The sequence below is a fragment of the Oncorhynchus masou genome, chromosome 9 (assembly GCF_036934945.1).
Source record: "Oncorhynchus masou masou isolate Uvic2021 chromosome 9, UVic_Omas_1.1, whole genome shotgun sequence".
NCBI lineage: Eukaryota > Metazoa > Chordata > Actinopteri > Salmoniformes > Salmonidae > Oncorhynchus > Oncorhynchus masou.
Window position 1 is genome coordinate 71674684 of NC_088220.1, and position 15598 is coordinate 71690281.

The 15598-nt window shown below is 42.1% G+C and overlaps 1 protein-coding gene across 2 annotated transcripts in view; it reads left to right on the forward strand.

The window, feature by feature from the left end:
* Positions 1-15598, forward strand: part of LOC135546581 (glycerophosphodiester phosphodiesterase domain-containing protein 5-like) — a 115836-nt gene that overhangs the window by 18647 nt on the left and 81591 nt on the right. The gene's annotated exons all lie outside the window — the stretch shown is intronic.

Below are 15598 nucleotides of genomic sequence, written 5' to 3' on the forward strand. Positions count from 1 at the left end.
GGACATAGCTCTGTGTGATGCCAACAACAGACAGATGGCTACCGTACCGACCAACCATCTATTGCCCATCCATACAGATGGCACCTGCCTGGATACTGCCTGCGTCTACGTTCAGTACAGTAAAACACGGGCTGTACTGTAGAGCACACAATGAGTTAATGAGAGGGGCGATGGTGTTTGTTCGTTCACACAACTCAACAATAGTTCCTCCTGTGTCTGCATGCCACAGAGGCCTTTGTCAGCAGTTTCCTTTCCAGGCCACTGTATCAGCACCTATGATTAGGAGCCAACACCAGAATTACTTTCACAGGCCTACGTCGACCTGCCGGACAGACTGGGAGGGAGAGCTGAGCCATTGTTTTAATACTGAGCAGGCAACACCAGCATGATACGGGGAACATTGTGTGAGGCAGACGGGACAAGGTTTGAGGAAGCGCCCCAGGTGGAAGTGTATGCAACATGAGCTCGGCCAGTCAAAGCACTGTTTGTTCAGACAGAGGGCCTGGTTCTGTTGCTCCTTCATCTGAGAAGCTGCTTCAGCCAACAAACTAGAGGCGGTTAAAAGGGAAATATTTTTCTGGGGTAATTTTTCATGTGGAGTTATAACCATGCCACCGAGATACATCTACAGTCTTAGACAGAGGTTCTCTGCTGGCATAACCAAGGGCCTTTTTTGTTGTAAAAGAGCAGGAATCCATGTGATTTGTTAGGTAAGAATCCCCAGCTGTGTGGGGAAAGGTCAAAATGAGAGGTGAATCGCCCCGTTGGGAAGAGCGTATCGGGAATTGTAAAGAGTTCTTACCAAACAGTAGGCCTACTGCGTCTGTCCTGGAGCAGCTGGGCAAATTGTTGCAATTACACATTACGAATTGCTATATAATTCGCAGTTTTATCAAATGGACCATAGCATAATTAATGATCTCTCTCCATTCCACGATCTAGTATGTCCTGAGTATCCATAAATAAGTATAATTTCGGATTTAATTTCATCCCTAAAAATTCATGGTCCATAACAAGTCATTTTACAAAGACAATTACATGGCTGAGTGATGAGAGTATTACAAATTCTCCTTTAGTGCACTGTAATAGCTCCAGCTATGTAGCCTCTGTATCTAAAAGTGTTCTAAAAACCAACCACACGGAACATCCCCTCACACAAACCGCTGCTACTGTAGTCATACGTTTTCAAATACTTTCATAGCTTCTTGAGACTGCAAAAAAAGTATAGAAGACAGACTTTCTTGATATGAAACTCAGGTGGAGAGGAGGGATCCCCAGATGGCCTACACCTGCTGTCAGTTTTTGTATAGTAGAGAAGCAGCAATAGAGGCAGGTGCCAGCCAGCCTTGCCCACAGGTCTGCAGGACAGTGTTAGAACACATCAGACTTGCTTCTGTTCTGCATGGAGATTGCCTGCCAGTATCACATATTACACCAGGCCTGGTTGATGGTGAGGAAGGCCTCAGGTCTCAGACAAGTCTGCAGGAAGCAACATCCTCTAAAAGGCCTGAGGGATATGATTATTAATGGAATGGTTCACCCATTTTGAATGTTATATTGTTTTTGTGCATCTCTGAGTGATGATCTATCGATTCCCTGGGTCATTGCATGTGTATCTGAGTTACTGGTGTTCAAGCAGGCAGAAATCCAGCAGGTATGACGTAGAACCGTGATGAAGTCAGTCTCACTACACTGGAAGTTAATAGGAATATATATGACTTTTAGATCGCGGAAATGTCTATCATACATGTCAGATTTCAATACTGGCTGATCTCATAACTCTTGAGGATGTCTTTTCTCAAATGAGCCATTTATCATATTTTTGTGACATTCCTACCTCGAGGAAATGTGTAATTTAACGAAGGGTCTAGCACATTTTTTCCTATTTGTCTTGCCTCTTTTGGCCAGGGTGCATTGCATGGTGCAGTGTTGCCAACTCCTCAGTAAGGAAAATAGCTATTGGCTGTCCTAAAAGTTGCAAAATTGCGTCATCACCTAATTTGCATAATTGGCCATGTGCATGTAATTGTGATGGACGCTGTATTAGAGAGGAATAATGTCATGGGAGAGGCAAAAAGTGAGTAAAAAACACCCTAAATATGTTTAGAACCACAAATGAACTTTCTTCTGTCGATTTTCTTGTTTTTTTTGTCACAATTTCAACCCTCCTCCTTTTATCCGGGCTTGGGACCGGCAAAAGTGACCCGGAGTTACATAGTTTTTTATTATATATATTTTTTTTAGTTTAGTTTTCTTAATTTGTTTTTGTTTTTAAACTCTCTGGGATTTGTGGGGCGGTAGCGTCCCACCCCGCCAACAGCCAGTGAACGTGCAGGACGCCAAATTCAAAACAAAATCTGATAATTAAAATTCCTCAAGCATACAAGAATTTTACACCCTTTTAAAGATAATTCTCATTAATCCAGCCGCAATGTCTGATTTGAAAAGGCTTTACAGCGAAAGCGCCACAAATGATTGTTATGTCACCACCAAGTCACAGAAAAACACAGCCATTTTTCCAGCCAAAGAGAGGAGTTACAAAAAGCAGAAATGGAGATAAAATGAATCACTAACCTTTTGATGATCTTCATCAGATGACACTCATAGGACTTCGTTGTTACACAATACATGTATGTTTTGTTTGATAAATTGGATATTTATATCAAAAAAATCTAATTTTACATTGGTGCGTTATGTTTAGTAGTTCTAAAACATGCAGTGATTTTGCAGAGAACCACATCAATTTACAGAAATACTCATCATAAATGTTGATGAAAATACAAGCGTTATACATGGAATTAGAGATACTTCTCCTTAATGCAACCGCTGTGTCAGATTTCAAAAAAACTTTGCAGAAAAAGCAAACCATGCAATAATCTGAGTACAGCGTTCAGACAACAAAGCAACCAAAAAGATATCCGCCATATTGTGTAGTCAACATTAGTCAGAAATAGCATTATAAATATTCACTTACCTTTGATGATCTTCATCAGAATCCACTCCCAGGAATCCCTGTTCCAAAATAAATGTTTGATTTGTTCGATAAATTATGAACTTTATGTCCAAATAGCTTCTTTTGTTAGGGCGTTTGGTAAACAAATCCAAACGCGCATGCAGGTCCAGCCGAACGTCGGACGAAAAGTTAAAATAGTTCCGTTACAGCCCGTAGAAACTTGTCAAACTAACTATAGGATCAATCTTTAGGATGTTTTATCATAAATCTTCAATGTTCCAACCTGAGAATTCCCATGTCTGTAGAAAAGCAATCGAACGATAGCTAACTCTTTCGTGGCCGTGCGTCACGAGTCTGTGGCACTCTGCCAGACACCTGGTTCAATCCCCTCTCATTCTCTCCCCCTTCATAGTAGAAGGCTGAAACAAAGTTCTGAAGACTAACATCTAGTGGAAGCCTTAGGAAGTAATATGACCCCATTTACACTGTATATTGGAATGGCAAAGAGTTGAAAAACTACAAACCTCAGATTTCCCACTTCCGGGTTGGATTTTTCTCAGCTTTTCACCTGCCATATGAGTTCTGTTATACTCACATACATCATTCAAAAAGTTTTAGAAACTTCAGAGTGTTTTCTATCCAATACCACCAATAATATTCATATATTAGCATCTGGGACAGAGTAGCAGGCAGTTTACTCTGGGAACCTTATTCATCCAAGCTACTCAATACTGCCCCCTGTCACCAAGAAGTTAACCTTATGGTCCACTTAGAAATCTACATCAAGTCACAGTAAAACTTGAACATTTTTTATATATTCTTTGTATACAATCTAAATGGACCAAAAAAATGTATTTAGTCTAACAGGCACACTGTGATAGAGAAAACAACTATATTACAGAAACACTACAGACAGGACAGAACTGTCCAATCTGAACAGTGGTCCTGGTAGTCTGGGTAGAATAAGAGCAGAAGAGAACATGAGCAAAATTGATAAAACAGACAATAGTATATGTGAAATACTTAGGATAATAAAGAAATAAGATGATGATGAGATTGGTAACTACATAATATACCTATACCAACCTAGAATGTATCTTCTTCAGGATTGCTCTCTTTGGCCAGCTTCTCCATGAACTCCTGGCAGGGGAGGTTTAAGTCTGTCTTCACAGTAAGCATGGCCTTGATGGTAGGAACAGTGAACCTATTTCTTGCTGCTGTCCATATATCATTCATTTGGAAGAACACTCTCTCGACTGGTGCATTACTTCCAGGTAAGCAGGTGACTCCAGACGCTAATCTAGCCAGGTTAGTGTGTGGAATGTCGTTCTCTTTGAAGTGGGTAACCACCGTGCTCAATCTCTGACTAAGCGGTGTCTCAGATGTTTTCCATTCTTCAAGCGATACCCCCTTCAGGAACTCTTGCAGGCCAGTAACCTCGTCAAACAATGCATCCTCATTGATGGTCACATTGGGGAATTTGTCCTGCAGTGTGCCTGCTGCCTTCTGGGATCTCTTCACGCTGAGGTTTGCCTTTTTAAAAGGAGACAATGTAAATCTTTTAGATAATCTGTGTGCTTTCCCCATACTTGCAAGTAGCTCACAGCTGTAGTGAAGAATGATTGGGATGTTTTGAGAGAACTCTCTTTAGACATTGTTCCATTTCCCTCTAGCTCTCTCCGAAGTCCTCTGACCAAAACTGGAATAAAGTTGTCATCACATCTTGCAGGCAGTTTTGCCTCAATGTTTCCCAGAATTGCAGCGGACTCCACAGCACAGCAGTCCTGGCATTCAAGCATCTTGATCATGTCACTGAATACAGTCAAGTTTCCATGGACAAAGACCAGCCAAAGTTCAGTCAGTGGATCTTTGAACATTTTTCGCAGGATAACAGGGCGTTTGTCTTCAGAAAGAAAAAAGGATTTCAATGGCACATACCTTTTTCAGCACTCTTTCTAGTGCATGGACAGCCAGCAAACATTGCTATGTCCTAAAATGTTACTCCTGGCCAACAAACTCACAAAAGCTCTTCAGTCTTTCTACTCTGACGGTGAAAATCTTTCTGAGCAGGTACTCAACATCAAGGGGAATCATATCCAAAGCTGTTCTGGCTGTGTTATGAATGATGTGTGCAGGACAACCTAAGCCTATCACCTCCCGCTGCAGGGCATTTTTTACTTTGGTATGGACACTGACCCTCCCCAGCCTATTCAGTCCTCCAAAGTTGGTATTTGTGTTGTCGGCAGAGAGTGCCACAACTTTGTTTTGCAGATTACATTTTTGTATGACCACCAGGACCTCAGCTGCAATCTCCTCTGCTGTTTCTCCATTCAATTCAACAAAATCATGCAGTTTTGTTTTCACAGATGTGTTGCCACCATATATCTTACAATATCTGACTACTATTGGCAGCAGCTTTACATGTCCATGATTGGACGCATCAATGGACAGGGACACATTCAACCTGGTCTATGTCCTGTGTTACCAAAAAGGTTGTTCATGGTGCTAACATGTTACTCACTATGGCTTCACATTTTGTCCTAGCACATGTAAACTTCGGCTCATAAAGCTTTCGTGTCAGTTGTGCTGTACAGTTATTAGATCTGTAACTATGATTGTGTCGCATAGTGTGGTATGCAAAGACCCTCCTGCACAGCTAAATCATATTCTTCTTGGGAAGGCTCTACCTTGAAGAATGTGTGAGGGCATACCGACACGGGCAATCAGAGAGGCTTTATGCTTTTTTGTCTGATGTTCTACCACTGCCGTTCCTGCCCCGCTGCCAATTGAAAAAGAGGAATTACAAAGGGTGCAGTTAACCATTCTATCGTCTTGACCTGAGCGTATAAATGGAAATTCTCTCATGTTGTCATTAAAATGGCATTTCCGTTTCTTGGAAAGATCTATCACCTGGTTCACCAATTACTTTGCAGACAGAGACCAGTGTGTCAAGTGGGAGGGCATGCTGTCCGGTCTTCTGGCAGTCTCAGTGGGGGTGCCACAGGGTTCAATTCTCGGGCCGACTCTTTTCTCTGTATATATCAATGATGTTGCTCTTGCTGCGGGCGATTCCCTGATCCACCTCTACGCAGACGACACCATTCTGTATACTTCCGGCCCGTCCTTGGACACTGTGCTATCTAACCTCCAAATCAGCTTCAATGCCATACAACACTCCTTCCGTGGCCTGCAACTGCTCTTAAACGCCAGTAAAACCAAATGCATGATTTTCAACCGTTCGCTGCCTGCACCCGCACGCCCGACGAGCATCACCACCCTGGATGGTTCCGACCTAGAATATGTGGACATCTATAAGTACCTAGGTGTCTGGCTAGACTGTAAACTCTCCTTCCAGACTCATATCAAACATCTCCAATCTAGAATCGGCTTTCTATTCCGCAACAAAGCCTCCTTCACTCACGCCGCCAAACTTACCCTAGTAAAACTGACTATCCTACCGATCCTCGACCTTTGGCGACGTCATCTACAAAATAGTGAAATAAAATAAAAAAATAAAAAATGTACCTTTTCTGTGTGCTCTTCACTCTTCTTACTCACTTTTTCTTCTCCTCCAATCTTTCTCCACTCGTCTTCCTGCTCTTTTTTCCTTTCCTCCTATTTACCTTTCTTTCCACCTCACTCTTCCACACTTCGCTTCACTCTTTTTTTTACTCCCTTAACTTCTTTGGGACAGGGGGGCAGTATTGAGTAGCTTGGATAAAAAGGTGCCAAGAGTAAGCTGCCTGGTACTCAGACCTAAAAGCTAGACTTTGGATAGAAAACACTCTGAAGTTCCTAAAACTGTTTGAATGATGTCTGTGAGTATAACAGAACTTGTATGGCAGGCATAAACCTGAGAAAAATCCAACCAGGAAGTGGGAAATCTGAGGTTTGTAGTTTGTCATTGCCTATCGAATATAGTGTCTATGGGGTCACATTGCACTTCCTAAGGCTTCCACTAGATGTCAACAGTCTTTAGCACCTTGTTTGGGGCTTCTACTGTGAAGGAAGGGGGAATGAGAGCTGATTGAGTCAGGTGTCTGGCAGAGTGCCATGAGCTCAGTCTTGCGCGCTCCCATGAGAGTTAGCCGCGTTCCATTGCATTTCTACAGAAATAGGAATTCTCCGGTTGAAACATTATTGAAGATTTATGATAAAAACATCCTAAAGATTGATTCTCTACTTCATTTGACATATTTCTACGAACTGTAATATGACTTTTCGTATGAACTTTCACCTGGACTTGCTTCCGGAGTTTGGATTTGTATACTAAACATGCAAACAAAAAGGAGGTATTTGGACATAAATGATGGACTTTATCGAACAAATCAAACATTTATTGTGGAACTGGGATTCCTGGGAGTGCATTATGATGAAGATCATCAAAGGTAAGTGAATATTTATAATGCTATTTCTGACTTCTGTTGACTCCACAACATGGCGGGTGTCTGCATGGCTTGTTTTTGTGTCTGAGCGCCGTACTCAGATTATTGCATGGTTTGCTTTTTCCGTAAAATGTAAAAAAAATCTGATACAGCGGTTGCATTAAGGAGAAGTGGATCTAAAATTCCATGCATAACACTTGTATATTTTTAGCAACGTTTATTATGAGTATTTCTGTAAATTGATGTGGCTCTCTGCAAAATCACCGGATGTTTTGGAACTACTGAACGTAACGCGCCAATGTAAACTGAGATTTTTGGATATAAATATGAACTTGATCGAACAAAACATGCATGTATTGTGTAACATGAAGTCCTATGTGTGTCATCTGATGAAGATCATCAAAGGTTAGTGATTCATTTTATCTCCATTTCTCCTTTTTGTGACTCCTCTCTTTGGCTGGAAAAATGACTGTTTTTCTGTGACTAGGTGCTGACCTAACATAATCGTTTGGTGTGCTTTCGTCGTAAAGCCTTTTTGAAATCGGACACCGTGGCTGGATTTGCAACAAGTTTATCTTTAAAATGGTGTATAATGCTTGTATGTTTGAGGAATTTTAATTATGGAATTTCTGTTTTGAATTTGGCGCCCTGCAATTTCACTGGCTGTTGGCGATGTGGGACGCTACCATCCCACATATCCCAGGGAGGTTAATTTTTCCTTCCCCAATCTTTAATAATAAATAGTACACTATTGGATAAAATACTTTGGTTAACAGATTCCCATTGCTTGCCTCATTTTTGTATTTTATCTAAAAAAAAATAGTTTACAATAATAAATTGGCAGGCTCTGTAATATCTCATTTTCCTCCTCTTTCACTCTTCTTCCTAGCCAGTCTTCTTCCTCTACACTCTCTAACAGAAAACATTATGCTAATGTTATCCATGAAAATGTCTATTTTTACACTACTTATGTCAAACCATTAATTGTAATCTACAAATAAATATTCTCAATTAATTGTGCATTAATTTAATATAATCATATTTTCAAATAGCCCTTCCACTGCATGTTTACATGTGAACTTTTTTTAACCTAGCTACCACGACAGTAGCTGGCTAACCTAGCTAGATAACTTAGTCGACTATCATTAGCTATTTAAAACCTTATAAAGCATCTATATAGCGAGCAGCCACCTCTGCTGAACAAAACAAGCACAACGTGATTGAGACGCCAACAGGTAGGCTCTGCTGCTCGGTCTTACCACATAAAATATTATTTCTCTTTGCAGTCTGTTTTTAACGCACAGTTAAAAACGGGGACATTTCCGGGGATAGCTCCAGCCGGGGATAGGCCACCAAAAACGGGGACTGTCCCTGGGAAACGGGGACATCTGGCCGCTCTACTCAAAAGTATATTTGCGTTGCAAATGTTAGACTCCTTTCTGAGGAACATCGATCTACAGGTTGAACATGGTGAGATTGTAGACTCCTAAATCAATAGTGCAGTTTGTTTAGCCTATTTTACAGCTAACTAGTTACGTTACATGGTGATATTGTCTTGGGTATTTTTGTGTGTAGGTATGTTTGTTTGCTAGCTAGCCAGAGAGCATTGTATTGTGGATTTTGTAGTCGACTTGAGCTGCAACAGATTTCCAGTGATTTTTCATGTTGCTGCCAACCTTATTATAATGCCAAAATGAAACATTTGTTCACAAATGATATTGTTCTCCCATATTAGTGTTATTTAAAACTGTAAATATTAAGGAATTAGTGGTTTTGGGTGTTCTAGCATGTGTTGCCTCATGGAATAATGAATGTGCTGGACTTTACTCTGGACAATTAAACTGTTGTGTGGGTGACTTGGAAACTGTACTACTCTGGCTTTGCCTCCATTGCCACTTTTGCTTAATGGCAACCAACCCCTGCTGTTGTCTTTTGATTATAACCCCACTCATCAGGTCTCTAAGCACCATCCTGTTGGTTAGCGCTACTCTCCTCCACTGTTTCTGTGGTAGCTTAAATCATAGGCTTTCACCTCTGAGACGAGGCATCTGCAAACATACATTGTGCCCACATGACAGGCTCACTGTTACGGAGACTGCATGACTCAATGAAATGCATCACCACCTAACAGGTTGAAAGAGAGCTACTGCTTGTTGATGCTAGTCTGATTTAATTTGCTGTTTGATCAAGGATAACAAAACTGTTTGAAACCAAGTAGTGTGTGATTATGCAAAAGTCTGCCTTGTGTATCCAAGCAATATCTCCTTTACATGGTGTCTTTTCACATTTCTATCTTAATATGTAATCCTTTAAAGTCTGTGGAACATAATTCTGGATTACAGCATATCTCCCTTGCCTGCCCATGTAAAATAAAAAATTAATGTCTGTCAGCAGCAATATAAATGAGGACGCCTGTTGTAACTGATATTTTGGGTCCCAAGCAGGTGATGCCTCCCTCTAACTCCCCAAGGAGAAGGCTATATTTACCTAAATCTATTATCATCTGATCAATCACCTTCTCTTCAGGCTCTGATTCCAGATGCACACTGGATGCAGTATAACCCAGTATTACCAACTGTCTGACTCTGCTCTTTTCCCCCTGCCTGTGTCCTGCCTGCGACAGATCACACCTCTCCTTGGCCCATGAGAGGAGACAGGGCCTGAGCACTTCCTCTGAGATATCCTTTTTCTCTAATGAAGAAATGAGAGGAGGATCTCTTTATGGCATCTGACCCAGTTCTACTGTACCCCTCCTGGCTTCTGGTGCTCCTTCAGGATCCCTATGCTGACCTGTCCTGGCAGGTTTCCGGTGCTCCATCATGATCCCAATGAGCTGGGTGACAGCTGTTCCTTTATTTATTCATTGTACTAATTTTAATTGAAATCAATGACCCCTTGGCACCCCCCATCATTCTCTGTAATACCAAAGCCTTATTAGACGTCCATTAGATGTTAGATTACCAGTGACCCATTTCTCAGAATGATGAATGTGGCTTAGTCTCAGCCTTGCCTTTCATGCTGTACAGCATCTCTGAGAATTTAGAGCTGGGGAAATTCAGTGCTTACAAATGTTGGATCGGTTAACGAGGCAAACCGCACTGACTGTAAATCTTAAGAAATTAAGATTTTTCTTCATTGCTTGCTTCAGTGTTATTATAGCCAAGGGAAAACTGTGACGTTTCCTGTGCCTTCTGGCAAAAAGACAATGCCTTTTAGATTATCTTTCCTTCATGTCTCACTTGTTGTTACAGTGAATGTACCAACATATCATTCCACAACTATCTCGCAGTCTGTCTCCTCACCGGATGCCTGCCTATGACGGTGACACTTGAAAACTAATTGTGCATTTTATAGTCCATTTGTGGAATTCACACTCGTTGATCTACGGTTGGCCTATTCCCTTTCTAAACTTTTAGCTGAAAAAAGATCTGTTGGGATTATTTAATTTGAATATCTTTAATTTTTCAGGATTTTGCTTATATAATGGCTGTCTAGACCAGTACAAAATGGAGACGAACATGCCCTAGTTTTGAAGATGTTCTCCTAAAGTAGCCTAGAATGGGTCATTAGTTCTATCTTGACTAAGGACAGTGCTCAGTCTCATGTTCCCAATTTTATCATGGATATCTGGAAATTTGTTGGACCTACACTGCACATTTTCAGTGGTGAACAATATTGGGTAACTGAGTGTAAAATCAACTCATGTTCAACTATAATTACCCACCACCACTCTGTCAACCTTGCTTGTATTGAATGTGGTGTGTGTGTGTCACCAAAAGGTAAACAGATCAACGTGTCTATAGTTTCATCATGTCACCCTTCAGGATCACAAGATAAGATGGGCTTATTCCGTCAGGTGCCCTTGTTCTGCTTGGGTGGTATCCAGATTGTCATACCTTCATACCGTCCTTGTGCCATACCTGGATATTCAGTAATGCCAGCATTGAACACAAAGGGAGCGGTTTTCAAACTCCACTGATGCTCTGTAATCTGAAGGTTAGCGATGCTAACAAGTACATGTATAATCCCATAGAGAATGCTAACAATGTTTCTGACCTAAACTATACAAGTAACTCAAATGCTGCTCAGTTTGCTCTACGCACAAAACAAATATTAGCCAGTAGGGGATTCTTTGCTGTTACCAAGTGAATGCTTGATTTTGGAAGAAGCTAACCACTTAGCTAGATAGCTAACTAAGCTCAGCAAACAAAGAAACATCCTCTCACTGTCAACTGCGTTTATTTTCAGCAAACTTAACATGTGTAAATATTTGTATGAACATAAGATTCAACAACTGACATAAACTGAACAAGTTCCACCGACATGTGACTAACATAAATTGAATGTGTCCCTGAACAAAGGGGGATCAATATCAAAAGTAACAGTCAGTATCTGGTGTGGCCACAAGCTGCATTAAGTACTGCAGTGCATCCTCCTCAAGGACTGCACCAGATTTGCCAATTCTTGCTGTGAGATGTTACCCCACTCTCATTGCGTTCATTTCATCTGTCACATTACTATGAAGCACCTGCAAGTTCCCGGACATTTCTGGGGGGAATGGCTCTAGCCCTTACACACAGAATGAGCAGTAAGGCTGGTGGCATTGTCATGCTGGTGTCAGTCAGTAGAAAGGCCTCTTCAGTGTCCTTAAGTTATCATAAATGTGACCTTAATTTCCTACCGTCTTCAAGCTGTTAGTGTCCTAACGACCGTTCCACAGGTGCATGTTCATTAATTGTTTATGGTTCATTGAACAAGCATGGGAACCAGTGTTTAAACCCTTTACAATGAAGATCTGTGAAGTTATTTGGATATTTACGAATTATCTTTGAAAGACAGGGTCCTGAAAAAGGGACGTTTCCTTTTTTGCCGAGTTCAGCTACTAAATTAGCAAACCAAATGCACAACAACCATCTTATGGCTTTTTTCCAAATACCCCGGTATACACAATTTATTTTATTTATTTCACCTTCATTTAACCAGGTAGGCTAGTTGAACAAGTTCTCATTTACAACTGTGACCTGGCGAAGATAAAGCAAAGCAGTTCGACACATACAACACAGTTCCACATGGAATAAACCAACAGTCAATAATACAGTAGAAAAAGTATATGTATAGTGTGTGTAAATGAGGTAGGATAAGGGAGGTAAGGCAATAAACAGGCTACGGTGGCAAAGTAATTACAATATAGCAATTAAACACTGGAATGGTAGATGTGCAGAAGATGAATGTGCAAGTAGAGATTCTGGGGTGCAAAGGAGCAAGATAAATACAGTATGGGGATGGGCTATTTACAGATGAGCTATGTACAGGTGCAGTGATCTGTGAGCTGCTCTGACAGCTGGTGCTTAAAGCTAGTGAGGGAGATGTGAGTCTTCAGCTTCAGTGATTTTTGCAGTTTGTTCCAGTCTTTGGCAGCAGAGCACTGGAAGGAAAGGCGGCCAAAGGAGGAATTGGCTTTGGGGGTGACCAGTGAGATCTACCTGCTGGAGCGTGTGCTACGGGTGGGTGCTGGCTATGGTGACCAGTGAGCTGAGATAAGGCAGGGCCTTACCTAGCAAAGACTTGTAGATGACCTGGAGCCAGTGGGGTTGGCGACAAGTATGAAGCGAGGGCCAGTCAATGAGAGTGTACAGGTTGCAGTGGTGGTTATGGGGCTTTGGTGACAAAACGGATGGCACTGTGATAGACTGCATCCAATTTGCTGAGTAGAGTGTTGGAGGCTATTTTGTAGATGACATCGCCAATGTCGAGGATCGGTAGGACGGTCAGTTTTACGAGGGTATGTTTGGCAGCATGAGTGAAGGATGCTTTGTTGCGAAATAGGAAGCTGATTCTAGATTTAATTTTGGATTGGAGATGCTAAATGTTAGTCTGGAAGGAGAGTTTACAGTCGAGCCAAACACCTAGGTATTAGAATATGTGAGCAACTACAAAGTCAGGACCGTCCAGAGTAGTGATGCTGGACGGGCGGGCAGGTGCTGGCAGTGATCGCTTGAAGAGCATGTATTTAGTTTTACTTGCATTTAAGAGCAGTTGGAGGCCACGGAAGGAGAGTTGTATGCCATCTAATCTCATCTGTAGGTTAGTTAACAGTGTCCAAAGAAGGGCCAGAAGTATACAGAATGGTGTCGTCTGGGTACAGGTGGATCAAAGAATCATCAGCAGCAAGAGCGACATCATTGATGTGTACAGAGAAGAGAGTCGGCCTGAGAATGGAACTCTGTGGCACCCCCATAGAAACTGCCAGAGGTCCGGACAACAGGCCCTCCCATTTGACACACTGAACTCTATCAGAGAGGCAATCATTTGAGAAACCAAGGCTGTTGAGTCTGCCAATAAGAATGTGGTGATTGACAGAGTCGAAAGCCTTGGCCAGGTCGATGAATACGGCTGCACAGCAATGTCTCTTATCGATGTCGGTTATGATATCATTTAGGACCTTGAGCGTGGCTGAAGTGCACCCATGACCAGCTCTGAAACCAGATTGCATAGCGGAGAAGGTACAGTGGGATTCGGAATGGTCGGTAATCTGTTTGTTAACTTGGATCGAAGAAAGGCAGGGTAGGATAGATATAGATCTGTAGCAGTTTGGGCCTAGAGTGCATCCCCCTTTGAAGAAGGGGATGATCGCGGCAGCTTTCCAATCTTTGGGATTCTCAGAATATACGAAAGAGCGGTTGAACAGGCTAGCAATAGGGGTTGCAACAATTTTCGCAGATCATTTTAGAAAGAGAGGGTCCAGATTTTGCAGCTCTTTCAGAACATCAGCTATTTGGATGAAGGAAAAATAGGAGAGGCTTGGGCGAGTGTCTGTGGGGGGTGCAGGGCTGTTGATCAGGGTAGGGTTAAACGGGTGGAAATCATGGCCAGCCGTAGAAAGATGCTTATTGAAATTCTCAATTATAGTGGATTTACCGGTGGTGACAATGTTTCCTAGCCTCGGTTTAGCTGGAAGGTGGTGCTCTTATTCTCCATAGAATTTACAGTGTCAAATTTCTGCTTTCAAGCAAATTTCTGCTTGAAAAAGCTAGCCTTAGCTTTCCTAACTGGCTGTGTATATTGGTTCATAACGTCCCTGAAAAGTTGCTTATCACAGGGGCTATTCGATGCTAATGCAGAACGCCACATGGTGTTTTTGTGCTGGTCAAGGGCAGTCAGGACTTGAGAGAACCAAGGCTATATCTATTCCTGGTTCAACATTTTTTAAATGGGGCATGCTTATTTAAGATGGTGAGGAAGGCACTTTTTAAAGAATAACCAGGCATCCTCTACTGACGGGATGAGGTCAATATCCTTCCAGGATACCCGGGTCAGGTCGATTAGAAAGGCCTGCTTGCTGAAGTGTTTTAGGGAGCGTTTGACAGTGATGAGGGTTGGTCGTTTGACCGCAGACCCATTACGGATGCAGGCAATGAGGCAGTGATCGCTGAGATCTTGGTTGAAAACAGCAGAGGTGTGTTTGGAGGGCAAGTTAGTTAGGATGATATCTATGAGGGTGCCTGTTTTTATGGATTTGGGGTGTACCTGGTGGGTTCATTGATAATTTGTGTGAAATTGAGGTCATCAAGCTTAGATTGTAGGATGGCCAGGGTGTTAAGCATGTCCCAGTTTAGGCCACCTAACAGCATGAGATTTGACGATAGATGCGGGGCAATCAATTCACATATGGTGTCCAGGGCACAGCTGGGGTAGAGGGTGGTCTATATATAGCAAGCGGCAACGTTCAGAGACTTGTTTCTGGAAAGGTGGATTTTAAAAGTAGAAGCTCAAATTGTTTGGGTACAGACTTGGATAGTAAGACAACTCTGCAGGCTATCTCTGCAGTAGATTGCAACACCGCCCCTTTTGGCAGTTCTATCTTGTCGGAAAATGTTGTAGTTAGGGATGGAAATTTCAGAGTTTTTGGTGGTCTTCCTACGCCAAGATTCGGACATGGCTAGGACATCTGGGTTGGCAGAGTGTGCTAAAGCAGTGAATTTAAAAAACTTAGGGAGGACGTTTCTAGTGTTAACATGTATGAAACCAAGGCTGTTACGGTTACAGAAGTCAACAAATGAGAGCACCTGGGGAGCAGGAGTGGAGGTAGGCACTGCAGGGCCTGGATTAACCTCGACATCACCAGATGGAACAGAGGAGGAGTAGGATAAGGGTACGGCTAAAGGCTATCAGAACTGGTCATCTAGTATGTTTAGAACAGAGAGTAAAAGGAGCAGGTTTCTGGGTGCAATAGAATAGATTTAAGGCATAATGTACAGAC